Below are 17,495 nucleotides of genomic sequence, written 5' to 3'. Positions count from 1 at the left end.
ATCACCATAACGATTTATAACGCGAATCTCGGAATATATATAACTTTGTCAACGACACTTAACTGCTGTAGCCCTGGGTAGATTTGTAACTTAGTACATTGTTCAAGTCACGGGTTAGCCGTCGAACTCGCTGACTTCTTAATTCTTAATCGCGCATAATTTGTAACTGGCTTAAAGACGAATAAAGAACTTCAGAGCATCGTACAACCGAGCGTTTGATTTCGCCATAAGCACCCCACGACCGAGGTCCTTGTGAGGGAGCGAAGCTGGCCAGGCACACCACAGGTCTACGAAGAGTTCGTCGTCTTAAAGGTAGGAGTCTGTTAATCACACAGATCATCCAACACTCCAGCATACATAAAAATTCGAACGAGTTTCGAAGGTCGCGCAGATTTCCTTCAATCATTATCCAATCTTCTTCCAATCATCCTATACATCAATATTAGATATTAGATTCTAACTTAGAAACAGATCTCCTGTTATTATTCTAATAATTCTTTTTATTCTCATTCTCATATTTCTATCGCCCCGAGTTCGGAATAACGCACCAAAGATCTTTTTCCCACCAACTTTCCTTCACCTCTAAGAGCGCTATTGTCTATGTCGTGCACCTCGCTGCACTGTATTATAGACATTTCCTTCACCTCTAAGAGCGCTATTGTCTATGTCGTGCACCTCGCTGCACTGTATTGTAGACATTTCCCTCACCTCTAAGAGCGCTATTGTCTATGTCGTGCACCTCGCTGCACTGTATTGTAGACATTTCCCTCACCTCTAAGAGCGCTATTGTCTAGCGCTATGTCGTGCATCTCGCTGCACTGTATTGTAGACATTTCCTTCACCTCTAAGAACGCTATTGTCTATGTCGTGCACCTCGCTGCACTGTATTGTAGACATTTCCCCTTAGAACATATATTACTGGAAGGGGAATTGCTATTGTTCTCCATGTAAAAATCTGTGTCCAAGTTGGGTGCGAGAGAGAAAGATAGCTTTTAACCTATGCTCGCAATGCGCAAACGTAGATGACGTCACGGTGACGTCACGCTCACTGCGCCATTTGAAACTGGAAATGTAATTGGTGTTTTCGCTAATTCGCGTTTGCGCATTGCAAACGGAGGTAACAATCTACCCTTCTCTTTCCTTAAAAACGTGGTTCTCTCTCGCATCCAACTTGGACACAGGCTCGATCCTTTATTCCCCTTCCTGTAATATATGTTCTAAGCATTTCCCTCACCTCTAAAAGCGCTATTGTCTATGTCGTGCACCTTGCTGCATTGTATTGTAGACGTTTCTTTCACCTCTCCCCTTCCTAATAAAATGATACTAAGAGATCAATAATTTAACAAACATTATTTTAATAAATTCCTTAGTTAATTGGAATTGGTTCAATAAATGCAATCTCTCTCAATACATCCTTCTCAATTGTACCCTTATATTAAATTGATAACCACTTTCCTACTATTCCATAACGTATTATAAATAAAAACATTAAAACAGAAGATCGCACGTCGGAATAAAAGAAAACACAGAGCAGGAAAAAAGATTCGTGCTAAACGTGCAGCATCTACTCTACGTTGTGTCAGGCGACGGTCAACAGATAATAAACCTCGCGTCAAATCCTGTGAAAAAGTTACCTTTTCTCCGGAGACTATAAAAAGATTGAAGACTTCATCTATTCAGCTAAATCTTGACAATAAGCTCGTAGCGAACAAAGGAACTCCCCCTCATACTGAGACCGAACCCTCGACCAACCAACCCCTTAATTCCTTTGAATTCTCGACTCCAGAACTACTAAGTTCAATTGATTCTTTAATAGAAGAATCACTTAATTATTTTGATCTCAGAACTAATTTCCCAGAGTTATCACCAATCTCAGACAAAGGAATTCCCCCTGACTCCGGAATAGAATCCTTTCCAAAAGAACCATCTAATACAATTAGTTCAGAACCCGATTCTTCAGAACAGTTACTAATCACGGAATTACACGAATTAGTATCGCAAGTAGAAAAAAATAATTTACCGGAACAATTTTATCCTACGAACGAAGTACAACCAATAAAAGACCAATTCTCAGAACAATTACTAATCGCAGAACTGTGTGATTTAGTGTTATAAATAGAAGAGGATACTTCTCAGAAACAAACTCACCGTAAGGATTTGATACAATCATTAAAGGATCAGTGTCCAGACAAATTACTTGAAATCGATCAATATGCTAATTATCTAGAGATTTAAATCACTCTTCAAATGTCATCAGAATTTACTATTGAAGAAAATAGGAAATTAATTAACGAAGAAATTCATACAATAATAAGTATAATTATCGCCCTACTAACAGACGTTTTAGAGGGAAATATCGATTTAGACCAACTTCTTGTCTGTTTAGATAACCTTCCCAGATCCATTGCACACGATAAACGCGAGACTTCGCGAAAACCGATAATTCGTATAATTTAAATAATCATTTAATAATAGGACCCCATGAGGGATTCTCAAGACCTTAGATTTGAGAGTTATATTATATTTTCGCTATTGAATTTATTAATTAACAATTATTTAAACGGGGAAATTACGGTCAAACAATTGATAAATTTATTAGATAGATCAAATATAGTAGGCCAACTGAACGAGCAAATAAATAAGATGTAAAAATTTTTATTAATAGTTAAATAATTAAATTAACATTCCGTTACAGAAACGATATAAATTGTAAACGTTTCGACTGCACTACAGTCTTTATCAATACATAAAAGTTAAATATTAAAATACAAAGTTAAATGTTAAAAATACAAAGTTAGTTAAATATTAAAATATAAAATTAAAACGATTCTTCGCTGTTGACCAATAGATGTGCAAGGCGATTGGTCTGAGATGCCAAGTTATGCGACATTTAAACATGCTGCGGATATAATACGCGAATTAAATCAATGTCAGAGAAAATTAAAAAATCTTTCAACTTACATTATCGTTTTAACAAGTCCTTTTTCCCGATATTTCAAGTGTGTGTTGCGAAGTCTGAATAACAAATGTCGAAATAGAGAGCGTGATGTATTTATTTATTACCAATGTTTTTTCTAAACTATGATTCAGCAAATTTTTTAAGTATGTCAAAATAACTACTGTCTAACAATTCGGTGTCTTTATTTAAATTAATTCCATTTTTCTGTTCTTTAATGTGGATCATTTCAGATATTAGCCTTTTATGGTAATTCTTTTCATGATCCATAATTTTAATATTGTCCCAGTCAAATGTATGTTGTTCGTTTAGAATGTGTTCCGTGACAACCGAGTGTTTAGCAGAGTCTAATTTAATATTATTTTTATGTTCTTTAAGTCTCGTTCCTAACTGTCTTTTTGTCTGTCCGACATATGTGGCGTCACAATCGTTGCAATTCAATTTATAAATAACATTAGAATTCGTGGAGCAATTATTTCTGTCCTTTTGAACTTTTATGAAGTCATTCAATTTTTTAATGCAACGATATCCTACCACTACGTCAGGTCTTCTTATTGCTGAAGCAACTTTCTCAGATATTGATTCTATATATGGTATGACAAAATATTTAATGTTAGTATTAGTATTATTAGTATCTGTTATATTGTTATTATTAGGCTTGTTAAATTTCTTAGTTGAGAGATTTTTTAATCTGCGTTTTATTTCTGTGAAAATTAGATCAAGAGGATAACCGTTGGATAGCAAAATGTTAATAGCTTTCTCTATATTTTTTTTGTGAAATTGCGGATGTGATAGTAATAAAGCTCTATCTACCAAGTTATAAATTGTTCCTATTTTATGACAAGTCGGATGATTTGAAAAAAATGAAAGTAATCTACCTGAGAATGTCTTTTTGTGATACCAATCTAAATAAATTTTATTATCTATTACTTTGATCATTATGTCCAAAAAGCTTATACACCGATTATCCTCTTTTTCCAATGTAAATTGTAGTCTATCGTTATAATTGTTGAATTCGTTCAAAACATATGTAATATTGTCAGCGGAAGTGCATAAAATAATGTCGTCTACATAACGGAAATAAAAAGTCATTTCGCAATTTAAATTACTAATTACCAATGTTTCCAAGTCCTGCATGACTATATCGGCAATGATCGGAGAAAGTGGGGAACCCATAGGAGTCCCATAAATTTGTTTGTAAGTTATGTTATTGAACGTGAAAAATGTAGAAGTTAATATAAATTTTATCATACCTATGAATTCATTTTTGGGAATCTTTGTGTGTGACTCTATAAAATGCCATCTATTATTGATACCGTTTAATGCAAGATTTACGGAAACATTAGTAAATAATGAAACAACGTCCAATGAAATTATTATGTCGGAATCTTGTAGTGTTTTCCCTGATAGAATGTTGCATATATCGAAACTGTTATTCACAAAACTGTCAGCTCTAGGAAGGCTATCTTTTAAAATTTTATGAAAGAAGGAAGCAATATTATATAGAGAAGTATTTATTGAGGAAACTATTCATCTAAAAGGAATATTTTCCTTGTGGATCTTGGGGAGCCCATAGGCTTTAGAAAGAAGGGAGTCGCTTGAAAATAAATAATAATATTCTTTTTTGTTGATGAAATCTTTTTTCAACCATTTTTTTAGACAATTATTGAGGTCTTTTTCTATTTTTGTTGATGGATTGTTTTTAACTATGGTATACGTAGAATCGTCTTCTAGGAGACTCTCAACTTTTTTTATATAAAATTCTTTTTCTAATGCGACTGTAATGCTGCCTTTATCTGCTCTAGTAAATAAAATATTAGGATTTTGATTGCAGAATTTAATTGTGTCTTTATGCATGTGAAGTAATTTTTCTTGTATGTCCGTTTTTTTGTCATTCTTGTTTAAAAATAATGAAAATTGTGGAATGGCAGCATTACGAATCGAAGTACGATTTCTGATCCCGTTAGAATATAAAATAGTTAGAAATATAAAATTAAACCGATAAAATATAAAATTAGACCAATCGCCTTGCACATCTATTGGTCAACAGCGAAGAATCGTTTTAATTTTATATTTTAATATTTAACTAACTTTGTATTTTTAACATTTAACTTTGTATTTTAATATTTAACTTTTATATATTGATAAAGACTGTAGTGCAGTCGAAACGTTTACAATTTATATCGTTTCTGTAACGGAATGTTAATTTAATTATTTAACTATTAATAAAAATTTTTACATCTTATTTATTTGCTCGTTCAGTTGGCCTACTATATTTAATTTGTTTAATTTTGTTAATTTATACGAGCCTTTCATTAATTAATTTTAATAAACGCTGGCCTTATAATGCGTGGGACTAATTACCCGTTCAAATACCATCGGTTTAATTCTAGTTTTATTTATAACTGTTTTGGTCTAGAAACGTTAAAACATTTTAAATCTTGGCTAAATTTTAATTATGCGATAATTAGAGCAATGTCGAAGTTGAAATTTTTAAGGGAATGTAAGAGATATTGTCTGTTTCCCAACCATTTGCGTAATTTCTGTAACAATAAATTTTTTTTCTACCACTATAAATCAAAAAATAGGATGCGTGGTTTGTTGCATAATATCAGAACTGAAATTCTTAATAAATTGTAAACAAAGAAGGGCTATAAGAGCTATTAAACATAACAAGTTTTCAGTTGATATTAAAAAATATAAAAAAACTTCATTTGAACGTAGCGAGAAATAAATAAGAAGTGATCATTTATTCGCATTTTAACGAAATAATATATACATAAGAAATACACATTAGAGCGAACGTTTCGGCTGACATTTCGAGCCTTCCTCAGCGCAATACAAATATTATATAAATTGAAATGTAATATTGAACATTAAAGACGGCAATTAACGATGTCAAGATAATAAAAAGTCAGTTTTTTGTCTCATTACATATGTTTCTAAATAAGTCATCGCGTGTGACAAGTGCAAATTTTTGATACATACTGAGATCGAGCGACAGTGCCATGTAATCACTGTGTATAGGCCTCCTGATTTATTAGTCAAGGGAGATATCTTGATTGAATCGTCATATTGAAATGTTGTTAGACATTAAATGGAGATCTAAATAAACAATATCCACCCACACAACACATGTACGTCCTTTGGACGTCCAATATATGTCCTCACATGTCCCCCATTCGTGGGACGTCCAAAGTACGTTATTCGGACGTCCGATATATGTCCTCACATGTCCCCATTTGTGGGACGTCCAAAGTACGTTAGTCGGACGTCCTGTTAAAATTTCAACTGCGATGGACAGTTGTAGGACTTTAAAAAGACATATTCCGGACATCTTACAATATATCGAGTATATGTATACCCTGTAGTTGAAAACTTAATTTTTATCAATAACATTCGTTTAATACATATAAATTTTGGTTGTGTCTTTTTATATCCAAAATAAGACGTTTATTTTATGTCCTGTAGACATCCTCCGTTTAGTTCTGTGAAGACGTCTGAGCTGAAGATTCTAATTCTATTATTATTATTAATTATAATTTTCTTACAATAATTTTTATTTTTTACAATTTTTTTTAGAGTGACTTTTAATCCTGATAATTTTAGGCGCTAGTGCGCAATGCGCTGCGCATGTCCTGGTCGGCCGGGTTTTCACGTGTCACAACATGTTTCGTGCTCGTGCTCTCGTGTGCCGCTCGTATCTCTCATACCTCGTGTTATTGAACAAAGAGATATTTATTGCAGAGAATATATAGAAAAGTCTTAGTGAAAATATCAATAATACCGGATTCTGTGTAAGTCAGTGACGCACCGCCAAAATACTACTGAATGACAACAATCATAACCTCAGATTTTACAGTTTGTGTTGATTAAAAACTTTCTATGATAAAATTTTCATAGATGTAAAAATTGAACTATATAACGTACTCTAGAATTCTGAAAACAGTAATGCATGGGTTATTTTCATATTTTACTACTCTAGAAACGATAAAGGAATTTAAATTGACAAAAAACACTGAAAGTTTATAAAAATTTACACATAATTGTATACGTTAACTTTGAACACTTTAATTGGAGTTTTTATTTTAATTTTTTTTATACTAAGTAAACTGCGTAAACATATAAAAAATAGCACGTCAGTAATATATTATTTTGTTTTTGTTACACTAACATAAATTTTATAAATAAACATATTGATAATTTTGATGAGCTACTGGTTATAATGCTGAAAGTAGTATACTTAAGATAATATTGCAAAAATTATATACATGTATTTTATTGATTTAAATAAATTCTAACTATCTAAATATATAATATGGTCTTAATAGTTTTCAATGAGCATTATTGAAACATTTGTTGCGTTCAGCAGAAAAAGCAGCTCATGCGGCGACTGTTGATTCTTTAATGTGATTATTTCCTTTAGTTCTTCGTTGGATCTAAACATAGAAACTAATCACATTAAAGAATTAATAAGCACTCATTGGCCGGTATTCATAGTCAGATCTTATATTTAAGATCGTCTTAAGATCTCGTTTAACCAATCAAATAGCCGTATAACGTCATTTGATTGGTTGAACGAGATCTTAAGACGATCTTAAATATAAGATCTGACTATGAATACTGGCCATTGTGCTCTTTTTCTGTTGAATGCAGTCATTATATCCACATAATTACATACTTTGGATGTCCGTAGTAAGCACTAAGAATATCCGCTGGACGTCCCATTTATAGCCTATGGATGTTGTTAGGCGGAACATAGGACATCCTTAATACATCCACAGGATGTACACGGGACGTCCATCGGATGTCCTTGGTGCTCGCTTCGGACATCCAAATTATGTTGTAATTACGTCCATGTGTTGTGTGGGCAATTATTCACTATACTTTTGAAAAATAACATGCACTGTACACTCACTCAAATAAAATTGGCGATTATTTTATAGAAGTTACGAGATCTTATAGACACAGTTTTTTCAAAAACAAAAGTTTACTAAAGACAGAACGTCTTTACCGTCTCAACTCCCAATCCCAAATGAGGCAGTAACTCGGTGTTTCACCTTTATTATACATATCAAGGTCTGTTTACAAACCCTGGCAACTTTGGTAAAGAATCTATAATATTATTGTATATATCAGGCAAAAATTCAGTGTCGTTTTGTAGATTTAATCCATTAGTTTGTCTTTTTATATATAACATTTCTGATATAAGTCTTTTATTGTAATATGGTTCTTTATCTAAAATTATTACCTCATCCCAATCAAATTCATGAGAGAACTCTAATCTATGATCAGTAACAACTGATTTATTGGAACACTTTCTATTAATGTGTTTTTTATGTTCAGTTATCCTAGTATTCAGTTTTCTGCTAGTTTGACCCACATATGAGGCATCACAGTTTTTACAGTTAATTTTATAAACTACATTCGTATTCGCTCCTTTAGGTATTTTGTCTTTATGTGTTTTTATAAATTTACCTAATTTATTCATACTCATGTAGGAGAGTCTAGTATCGACTTTTTTTGTCATACCTATCAATTGTTCAGTGGCCTTCGGTAAGTAAGGCACAGTAAAAAACAAATGAGAATCCTTCGACTGATTTAGACTGTTGTTGTTAACTTTACTTCTAGTATAAAAAAGAGTTTTGAGTCTGTCGTTAATAGTGTCAAAAATGAATTTTACCGGGTAATTATTATTTATTAAGATGTTAATAATCAATTCTATATTATCCTGGTGAAATGAAGGATGAGATAATAAAATTACCCTATCAATCAGACCGATGATCGTTCCTCTTTTTTTTGACACATAGGGTGTTGTGAAAGAAAATTCAAGTATCTTCCCGAAAACGTCGGCTTTCTAAACCAATCACATGTAATTTTATTGTCTTTTGATATTAACTTGATGTCCAAAAAACTCAAACTATGGTTTTTTTCTTTTTTCATTGTGAATTGAATACGCGGGTGTAGTGAATTAAAAGTGTTTAACGTATGTTCAATATATTTATTAGGTACTGACAAAATAAGGTCGTCGACATATCTATGGAAAAAAACCGGTTTATAGTTAAGTAGGTTTAGAGCTTTAGATTCCAAATCTTGTAATACTCTGTCAGCGACTATGGGAGAAAGAGGGGAGCCCATCGGAGTTCCATAGGTTTGTTTATAATTAAAATTGTTATGAAATTCTTAACATAGAGATATTTGATTTATATAGAACATTAAACTCACTGAATAAAAAACGGTCAAGGCAATTCCAAATTCTCCAAAATCTTTTACCATCTTATATCTGGCAAGAGATTTTAAATCACCATTGCAACTCCTTTTCTTTGTTCAACCAAAAATTATATCTCATACATAAGAAAAAATTCCTATGGCTACGTAAATCGCATGAAACAGAGTACATTAAAAATATTGATCCTATTGAATTGAAAACAACGGTATCATCGACAAATATTGTTGATAATACTGTTTCTGCCAACAGTTTTCGTTGTGCTACACATAATCCTTTACAACAAACTAACCAGAAATGGTTTATTAATTTAACTGATAAAAATATTCCTCCCAATGTAACCAATCTATTACAATTGGGAGGTGAATTTAGTCTCCCAGTTAACTTAAATAAAAAAGTAGCCATACACGAATTTATCAAAGATATAGAGAGCAATTCTAACGGGATCAGAAATCGTACTTCGATTCGTAATGCTGCCATTCCACAATTTTCATTATTTTTAAACAAGAATGACAAAAAAACGGACATACAAGAAAAATTACTTCACATGCATAAAGACACAATTAAATTCTGCAATCAAAATCCTAATATTTTATTTACTAGAGCAGATAAAGGCAGCATTACAGTCGCATTAGAAAAAGAATTTTATATAAAAAAAGTTGAGAGTCTCCTAGAAGACGATTCTACGTATACCATAGTTAAAAACAATCCATCAACAAAAATAGAAAAAGACCTCAATAATTGTCTAAAAAAATGGTTGAAAAAAGATTTCATCAACAAAAAAGAATATTATTATTTATTTTCAAGCGACTCCCTTCTTTCTAAAGCCTATGGGCTCCCCAAGATCCACAAGGAAAATATTCCTTTTAGATTAATAGTTTCCTCAATAAATACTTCTCTATATAATATTGCTTCCTTCTTTCATAAAATTTTAAAAGATAGCCTTCCTAGAGCTGACAGTTTTGTGAATAACAGTTTCGATATATGCAACATTCTATCAGGGAAAACACTACAAGATTCCGACATAATAGTTTCATTGGACGTTGTTTCATTATTTACTAATGTTTCCGTACATCTTGCATTAAACGGTATCAATAATAGATGGCATTTTATAGAGTCACACACAAAGATTCCCAAAAATGAATTCATAGGTATGATAAAATTTATATTAACTTCTACATTTTTCACGTTCAATAACATAACTTACAAACAAATTTATGGGACTCCTATGGGTTCCCCACTTTCTCCGATCATTGCCGATATAGTCATGCAGGACTTGGAAACATTGGTAATTAGTAATTTAAATTGCGAAATGACTTTTTATTTCCGTTATGTAGACGACATTATTTTATGCACTTCCGCTGACAATATTACATATGTTTTGAACGAATTCAACAATTATAACGATAGACTACAATTTACATTGGAAAAAGAGGATAATCGGTGTATAAGCTTTTTGGACATAATGATCAAAGTAATAGATAATAAAATTTATTTAGATTGGTATCACAAAAAGACATTCTCAGGTAGATTACTTTCATTTTTTTCAAATCATCCGACTTGTCATAAAATAGGAACAATTTATAACTTGGTAGATAGAGCTTTATTACTATCACATCCGCAATTTCACAAAAAAAATATAGAGAAAGCTATTAACATTTTGCTATCCAACGGTTATCCTCTTGATCTAATTTTCACAGAAATAAAACGCAGATTAAAAAATCTCTCAACTAAGAAATTTAACAAGCCTAATAATAACAATATAACAGATACTAATAATACTAATACTAACATTAAATATTTTGTCATACCATATATAGAATCAATATCTGAGAAAGTTGCTTCAGCAATAAGAAGACCTGACGTAGTGGTAGGATATCGTTGCATTAAAAAATTGAATGACTTCATAAAAGTTCAAAAGGACAGAAATAATTGCTCCACGAATTCTAATGTTATTTATAAATTGAATTGCAACGATTGTGACGCCACATATGTCGGACAGACAAAAAGACAGTTAGGAACGAGACTTAAAGAACATAAAAATAATATTAAATTAGACTCTGCTAAACACTCGGTTGTCACGGAACACATTCTAAACGAACAACATACATTTGACTGGGACAATATTAAAATTATGGATCATGAAAAGAATTACCATAAAAGGCTAATATCTGAAATGATCCACATTAAAGAACAGAAAAATGGAATTAATTTAAATAAAGACACCGAATTGTTAGACAGTAGTTATTTTGACATACTTAAAAAATTTGCTGAATCATAGTTTAGAAAAAACATTGGTAATAAATAAATACATCACGCTCTCTATTTCGACATTTGTTATTCAGACTTCGCAACACACACTTGAAATATCGGGAAAAAGGACTTGTTAAAACGATAATGTAAGTTGAAAGATTTTTTAATTTTCTCTGACATTGATTTAATTCGCGTATTATATCCGCAGCATGTTTAAATGTCGCATAACTTGGCATCTCAGACCAATCGCCTTGCACATCTATTGGTCAACAGCGAAGAATCGTTTTAATTTTATATTTTAATATTTAACTAACTTTGTATTTTTAACATTTAACTTTGTATTTTAATATTTAACTTTTATGTATTGATAAAGACTGTAGTGCAGTCGAAACGTTTACAATTTATATCGTTTCTGTAACGGAATGTTAATTTAATTATTTAACTATTAATAAAAATTTTTACATCTTATTTATTTGCTCGTTCAGTTGGCCTACTATATTTGATTTGTTTAATTTTGTTAATTTATACGAGCCTTTCATTAATTAATTTTATTAGATAGTTTAGAAAGAATTGCTAGTAGAAATCCTTTTTTCACTAGTAACTAGAATTCCCCATTCCCAACGTCCCAATACTCGGTCCCTAGTTCCACAGTATAGTCCGTGCTCTCGGCGTCCCTGAGGTATAGCTGGTGTAAGCAGCTTGCCTCATAAAAAATAGAGAGCGCCCCATTCTTTCTAGCCTAGGAATAGAGAGAGAGAGTAGGAAGGTCACTAGGACGTAACAAATGAGAGGAATAATCGACTGTGATTGATCAATTTATTGAGGTTTAGGCCGGTATTCACAGTTATTGGCTCTTATATTTAAGATCATCTTAAGGCCTCGTTCAACCAATCAAATAGCCGCATAGTGTTTCTTGATTGGTAGAACGAGATCTTAAGACGATCTTAAATATGAGAACGGATTATGAATACCGCCTTTAGAGCTTACTACATCTATTGTAGACTTGGCCTTAAAGGAGTTCTGTGAAGTTAGCCTACCAAAATTAGATTTTCGAAGTTTCAATAATTGGAATCAATAGTTGGTCTTTTATTGATCAATGTTAATCATATTTTAGCTTTCGTTGGTTATTAGTTTGATTGTTATTAAAAAAATAAATATGAATGTGAAGTTAGCCTACCTAAATATACAATTTTAATAGATTTTAATTAATTATACGTCAAATCGATAGGAAATTGATTGTTGGTTCTAATTATGTCTTTAGAAATGATTGTTGGTCGACTATTTAATAATTATAACAAAATAATTATTTTTTAATTGCTCACATATACCGCGCATGCGCATATATACTACGCATGCTGTTTCCAACCATTAAGTTAGCTCTCTACAAATATATTATTCCGCGATTATATAGTTAAATATATGTACAATAAGAAATATTAATATAACAATTTAATTGTTTTTTATTTAGCAATAATAATTTTTTTTAATTTTTTACCTGTAATAACCATAAATTTTCTAATAACTGATTTTCTCAACACAAAGTTTATATTGTTAGTACAATTACTTAAAATCCTAGTAAATATACTAAGACTAATTAGAAATGTGTCAATTTAAACGTATTTGTATAAAATACTTGTTTCATCTAATTGTACATTTCTCTGATCGCGGAATAATATATTTGTAGAGAGCTAACTTAACGGTTGGAAACAGCATGCGCAGTATATATGCGCATGCGCAGTATATGTGAGCAACTAAAAAATAATTATTTTGTTATAATTAGTAAATAATCGACCAACAATCATTTCTAAAGACATAATTAGAACCAACAATCGATTTCCTATCGATTTGATGTATAATTAATTAATATCTATTAAAATTGTATATTTAGGTAGGCTAACTTTAGATTGATATTAATTTTTTTAATAACAATCAAACTAATAACCAACAAAAGATAAAATATGATCAACAATGACCAATAAAAGACCAATTATTGATTCTAATTATTGAAACTTCGAAAATCTAATTTTAATAGGCTAACTTCACAGAATTCCTTAAAGGGCCTTCTACAATGGGGTCTACTACACGGCACCCTTAATCGGGTTTAATAACATTCGTAGTTGTAAGACTGGCCAATCACAGCCGTTCCCCTGAAGAATGGAATATTATTCTTTAGGGGAACGGCTGTGATTGGCCAGTCTTACAACTACGGATGTTATTAAACCCGATTAAGGATGCCGTGTAAAGAGCCTTAATGGAGTATCGTAGGCCGTAGTCGTAAGAAATTGACAAACCACAGTCGATTATTTCAAAAATAATTAATTGTGATAGGTCAATTTCTTACGACTACCACCTACGATATTCCATTGTAAAACGGCCTTAAGCGGGGTCTACAATGGCAGCAGGAGTACAGAGTACAAGAGTAAGCAGTAAGCAGTACGAAATGGGATTGGTTCATTCCGTTACTCTCGACGAAATGAGCGAATCCTATTTCGTACTGCTTACTGCTTACTCTTGTACTCTGTACTCCTGCTGTCATTGTAGACCCCGCTTTAAGGGTCGGTAGGAGATCCGGCCAAACTCCAAATTGATGTTGGAGGCAGCTCCATTAACTTAGCCGGTCAACTTCGACTTTTTAAATTTTTTTTAAATTGTTTGTTGGTCGTTTATTGGTGATTGTTGGCTTAATTGCAACGTTTGTTGGTTTATATTTTTTTTAAATTAAAAAAGAAAAATTAGCATTAAGTTAGCCGGAAAAATCTCATTTTTAATTAAAAACCGGTCTAATCGATGCGTAATCGTTTGTTGATGATTGTTGGTCTAATTTTATCGTTTGTTGGTTTATTATTAGTCTTAAAAACAAAAAATTATCACATTGAAGCCACATCTACAAAAATCGAATATTATGATTTTTGTTTATTGCTTACGATTTAAGGCTTATTTCTATAAATATAAGGCTAACAGGCTATAAGGCCAATTACACGGCACCCTTAATCGGGTTTAATAACATCCGTAGTTGTAAGAAAATAAATATTTTCAATTTCCTGCCGATGTTAAGGCCCTTATTCATAAAGGCCAATTACACGGCACCCTTAATCGGGTTTAATAACATCCGTAGTTGTAAGACTGGCCAATCACAGCCGTTCTATTCTTCCCCTTACAACTACGGATGTTATTAAACCCGATTAAGGGTGCCGTGTAATTGGTTTTTATGAATACGGGCCTTAACATCGACAGGAAATTGAAAATATTTATTTTCTTTTCTAATAGTAAGTTGAAATGATAAATTGCAAAATGTGAGATATATTTATGTGAGATATTATAGACAAAGAATAAACTTGTATTTATATCTTTTTGTAATCTTAAAGTTTTTAGATCTATGTATTATATATCATCAATTCAATATGCTAGTCAAAATATAAATTCAACATTGTGGGGGTTTTCAGAACATGAATAATTAAAAATAAAATATTATAAAGAGTTCGTCAGGATGTATTTGATATATGGATACAGTTTCTATAAGCACTTACTATACTCGATATTAACCCGAGGCAGGTAGGTCAACTCAGAAATAATAATACATGTGTCTCGGTCGATGTTTCTAATACGACTCTCTCGAATAATATACATGCTGTCGCGAAACGGAATCATTCGATGATCATGCGCAAAGTGATCTCACGCATCACGGTTAGGACACGTGTCCAAAATAATACGAAACATATATAATCGCCTACAGTTCGGCCAGCCTGACATTATGGCCGTCCCGGCCATATATATAAATAATAATAATCTCGATAACCGATCACTAAAACTCTTATCAATACAATACAAAAGTACATTATCGAAATATGTCAAAATAAACACGAAGAATACATATAATATTGTAGCTCAAGGTCTACTCGTCAACATACATTTTCATATGATCCGCACTAACTGTTCTTGTATATGGCATCTGTGTTATTTGGAAACCCTCGATATCCGAGACAATATACCGGTCATGATCAAGAACAGCTTTCACAATATACGGATCTTTGTATTTCGGAATTAATTTCTTATTTACGCCCGAAGTCACATCAGTGTTATAAATCATAACATAATCACCTTTCTTATAGGTAGTCGCTCGCTTTCGTCTATTGTTATAATAACTTTCATTTGTACGCTGATTATTTTCAATAATATTTGCCGCTCGATCTCTAATCGCTATCAAATCCCTGTCGTTATCGGAATATGAGTCGAGAAGAACACGAATTTCGTCATTAATTTCGGCGAATAAATAGAAAGAACCGGTTGCGATGACAACATTTTTTTTAATAACTCGAACACGCGATTCTCTTCCGGACCGAATCGAAAGATTGCGTTTTTCTTCACCAAATCGTAAAGTGGCTTTGCAATAATTGAAAAATTTTTAATAAATCGTCGAAAGTAACTAGCAAGGCACACAAATCTGTGAGCTTCCTTTGTATTACGCGGTATTGGAAAATTTACGACAGATTCCACATTCGCGACACTAGGTCGAATGCCACTCTCATCAATCAAATATCCAAGATAAACAATTTCGCGATACAAAAACGAACATTTATCCAAACGAAATTGCAACCCATATCGCCGAGCTAGATTGAAAACGTCACTAAGAATTTCCAAATGCTCACCAATACTTTCGGTTGCAATTAATATGTCGTCGAGATATATTAATATTTTATTTGTGCGGGTCAAATCACGAAAAATGTCGCTCACGTACCGCTGAAAAACCCGTGGAGCATTTGTTAATCCAAAGGGCATCTTCAAAAATTCAAACTGACCTAAAGGTGTCACAAAAGAAGTATATCTTACGGACCCGTCGGCGATTTTTACATGATGAAATCCATTACGCAAATCAAGACTCGAGAAATAAGATTTTCCTCGCAAACAATCCAAATGATCGTCAATTAGAGGAGTCGGAAAATTATCTCTTATAGTTATTTTATTTAATTCGCGATAATCAATACATAACCGCGAATCGCCATCCTTTTTACTTACAAGTACAATTGGGAAAGCGTAAGGTGAATTACTCGGTCTTATTATCCGCTCCTGCAACAATCCATCCAATATTTGTCTCAGCTTTTCCTTATCGGCAAATGAGAGTCTCCTCGGTCTAAAACTAATAGGTCTATCGTGTGTCAAATTAATTTCCATTTCGATTTCCTTCGGAGGACTCACAATTTCTTTATCTGTAACATATTCGCTTTTGTACAATTGCTTGACATGCTTAATCGTATTAAAATCAAGGTGCGGATCAATATTCAATGCCTCGGCGACAGACGACGGACGATCGACATACGAGATATGGAAAATCTGTTTCGAAAAATCAGTATTATCAATAATTTTCGGGTCTACTCTCGAAACACCAAATTTCTCTCCCAACGATATTCTTATCAACGGTGACGACGTAAAATCTCTACCGAGTAAAGCAGCACAAGTTATCGCATGATCCGGTACCACGAAAAATTTAATTTTTAATTCGATATTATTAATTTCGACATTCTTTTCGAAATTCCCGAGAATCTCCAACTTAGTTCCATTAATACCGTAAAAAGATTGATTTTCAGTTATTGCAACTCGAACATGCTCTGGAACAAAATTACTTCTTATTAAACTTATCGGAGATCCCGAATCGATCATCGCCACGAGAGAATATTTACACTTATTATTCGACCCATCTGTGATCTCGTAATCGAGAGATACTAAATACGGGGCGCTCGGTGATACCGCCTGGACTACGCTCGTTGTGTTTTCTACCCCTGGCTTCGACTTGGGGCAGTCCTTGATGCGATGCTCCGCGCTGCCGCATCGGAAGCACGAACCCTTCTCACGCTTCCGCTCCCGTCGGCATTCCTTAGCGAGATGTCCAACCGCTCCGCAATTATAACAGCGGATGGACCCACTCCGCGTCGTAGGAGTTCCTTCCCCACGCGGCGATTTTGATGACATCACGGGTCGTTGTCCCTTAAAAACTCGTTCTGCACCGCTACGCAGCTCGCTGTCCAACGACAGCTTTTTGAAGGCGTCCAATAAATCCGTCGCTGA

Source organism: Nylanderia fulva, unplaced genomic scaffold (assembly GCF_048542155.1).
Source record: "Nylanderia fulva isolate GAGA-0341 unplaced genomic scaffold, ASM4854215v1 Scaffold78, whole genome shotgun sequence".
Classification (NCBI taxonomy): Eukaryota; Metazoa; Arthropoda; class Insecta; order Hymenoptera; family Formicidae; genus Nylanderia; species Nylanderia fulva.
This window is presented reverse-complemented; position numbering follows the sequence as displayed.